This window comes from Neofelis nebulosa, chromosome 5 (assembly GCF_028018385.1).
Source record: "Neofelis nebulosa isolate mNeoNeb1 chromosome 5, mNeoNeb1.pri, whole genome shotgun sequence".
In the NCBI taxonomy this organism is placed as follows: Eukaryota; Metazoa; Chordata; class Mammalia; order Carnivora; family Felidae; genus Neofelis; species Neofelis nebulosa.
This window is the reverse complement of record NC_080786.1, coordinates 26,546,403-26,549,515: the sequence shown is the minus strand read 5'-3', so window position 1 is coordinate 26,549,515 and position 3,113 is coordinate 26,546,403. Positions and strand designations below refer to the sequence as shown.

Here is a 3,113-nt window from a genome sequence, read left to right as displayed (position 1 = left end):
GCTTTTGAGGCCAACACCTGTGGAAAGGAAGGGAAGAGAATTCAATTAGGCAGAGACAATAGTTGGGCTGTGTGGGAGTCCCAAAGAAGTTCTTAGCTGACCCCACAGACAGCTCAGAGCTGGGATGGCCCTGTAAGTGTCCCAAGTGGTGGGGTTGGACCTTTATAATTTAAATTTAATACTGACCAGTCATTGGATACATCTGCCCATGGCAGGATGCGAGTTTTTCTTCAACCGAGGAAATCTCCAGTGAAGGCTAGCCTCTGAGGGTCACCAACCAGCAGCACTCACAGCAGCTGGAGGAAAGAATTCTTCATTCCTAAAAGGCGGGTATGGGTGACACATCACAGCCTGTACCACATTGCCATACTGACTCCAATGGTAACTGCATCTTTGCTTTTTTTCTGCCTAGTCTCACCACATAAGGTATAACAATATAATTTAATTTTGCCTGTTTTTGTAGCTTAGATGAATGGAATCCTATTCTGTGCATATTCCTTTCTCTCAAAAATATCTTTTGTAAGATTCAGCCATGTTGCCGACTCTTAATTCAGTTTCATTAACTCCTTTCCACTGCTGTACACCCTGTTTTAATGTAGCACAGCATGTTCACCCATGTCTTTATTAATGGACATATGGGTTGTTCATGACTTGGGGGTCTGAACTTGGTGCTGTGAACATTGCACATTAACGTGTATGTATCCCAGTGATCGTGCACATGAGTTTCCAGGGGATACACCTAAGACTGAAGTTGCTGGTCCAGGGTATTTGTATTTTTAATTTTAGTAGAAAATGCCAGAATTATTTCTAATTTTCACTCCCTAGAACCATGTTTGAGAGTCCCCATTGCTCTCTATCCGTATCCCTAGGAATAGGCTCGGTAATGCTGCGGTAACATGCCCTAAATCTCAGTGGTTTACAGCAAAAAAGGTTCCTTCTCAGCTGTATTTTGTGTTCCTGATCACTGCAAGATCCAGGCTGATAGAGCAGTCTCTATCTATAACACTGCTGTTCTCTTAGATCTTTTTATTTTTCCAGAAACATATTCATATCATCTACAAACGGAGATTATATTACTTCTTCCTTTCCCATTCTTCTGCTTCTAAAGCTTCCTTTAACTTAACTGCATTGGTGTTTTATATATTTTATTACTAGATGCATACAAATACTTAATTGTTTTATCATTAGGAAGATACCCTAAGCCAGCTAACTGATCAACAGACTGGTGGCTGGCTGCAGATACATGAGCCAGCTCAGCCCAACTTTCTTCAAGTTATATCACCCCAAAACTTAGTGTTCTAAAACAACAATCATTTATTCAGCTCATTATACCGTGGGGCGACAATTTGTGTTGGACTCAACTGGGTGGTTCTTTTGTCCTCAGCTGGGCTTGCTTCTTTTAGGTGCCTAAGGTAAGAGAAGAGCCAAAGAAGGAATGAATTAGTTTGTGTGCAAAATTTAGACAGACTACAGGAGGCAAGAGATGTTCTTCTCATCCCCTGTCTCCTCAGCCAGAAAAGACCAAGGTCCAGAAAAAATGGAGTCAGTTGTGTATGTCACCAGGGAAATCACAGAGGGAATCAGATGCTGAATTCTGGTGCCCAGTCTTGGTATTTCCCATAACACCATAATCCCAACTATGAATCCCCAGCTACATTGAAAACATACCTCTTGGACTATTCAAAAACCAAAGGAATAATCCAACACAAGATCTCAAGATGGCAAAAATTTAACAAAGTGTAATAAAATTTAATAATAAAAATTATTCTAACTTTAGGCTACCAAATGATTCATTACATGAGATTTGATTTCACTTGGCCTTTCTAATCTTAATTCCTTCATCAGAAAAACCAATATCCCCAAAACAGTTCATAGTGATGATATGATAACTGATCCAAAGAGGAAATTAAAAACACACAAAACTTTTTCCACTTGGCTGATGGGGCACTGATGTCCTGACATCTGTAACAAGTGCAGAACATCTACAAAGCAGAGAAATTTTCTACAGTGAGAGGTATGGCATCAGTCAAGCATTATTGGGGGTGGGGGGTTCCTTTCCAACAGTCTCTGAAAACAGATAGAGAGTTACAAAATCAGGACTGAAAGAAAATCAGTTGGGCCCTGTGCAGGGCAGGCAGTTCTAAGGTGAAAAAACCCACAGTCTAAGGAGACTAATAGGTAAATGACGTAAACATAGTGGAAAAAAGGCAAAAAGAGAATGTGCCCAAGTCAGCCTATGGCAGGTAATGACTAACTCTTTCTTTAAAAGGGATAATCAGAGGAGTTTTCAGAGAGGCAATGAGACCTGAGCTGGATTTTGATACAGGTAATGGATCTGGTAGATGCCTATGAAATACTTTACCAACAAAAGAATTAAAAGGGCACTCCCCACAGAAGTATCACCAAAGGCAGCAGCATGGATAAATAGGATGTAGAATTTCCAGAAAACTATACATGTTCTATTTAGTATTGTTCAAGTGAAAACTTGAAGGGACAGAACAACTGTCACCATTGGTGAGGCTAGAGACTGGATGCGAAGACCCAGTCTCTGAGGCCTCGGATGCTACACTAATGCTTCTGAGTGTGTCCTATCAGATTCGCGAAGCTTTGGAAATTTGGAAACAGTGCAGAAGGACATTCCCTGTAACAGCACTGTGATGCAGATGCATCCCCCAGAGGTCCCCTCAACAGAGGGATGTTGCCCCAGCTGCTAGGAGCACGGTTGGCAGACAGCTCTCAGGTGGGCCCCTTCAGAGCTGCCTCACCCATGAGTGTGACCTTCCTGGGGCATCCCTCTTCCAACGGCTAGTGGAGGCAGCCATTGGTCCCAACTAATTCCACACACCTGAGGCAACTTTGGCCAGACTTCTAGCTCCAAAGCTCCCTGTGGGGTTGGCCAGGGCTGTCCTTAAGATTCCTTGCCTCACAGTTCAGCTTTTCTTTCAGTCCATCCCTGCTGTTTCCTCTTCCAGACTTGGGCCAGACCAGAACCCCCAGGGCTGGGAGGGGAGCATCTGAGGTAGACAGCAAAGTCCAGCTCCTTTATGTCAAGCAGGAAATTTCTCTCTTCTGTCTCAGTCTATCCTCCTACCCGACCCACTTTGGGCTCTGAC

The 3,113-nt window shown here is 43.0% G+C and overlaps 1 long non-coding RNA gene across 1 annotated transcript; it reads right to left on the bottom strand.

The window, feature by feature from the left end:
- Nucleotides 1-1,290: 1,290 nt before the first annotated feature.
- LOC131511818 (uncharacterized) lies at nucleotides 1,291-3,113 on the bottom strand. Its single transcript, XR_009261759.1, has 2 exons — nucleotides 2,846-3,113; nucleotides 1,291-1,407 (listed from the first exon to the last, which is right to left on the bottom strand). It is a non-coding gene; the product is annotated as an uncharacterized LOC131511818 (long non-coding RNA).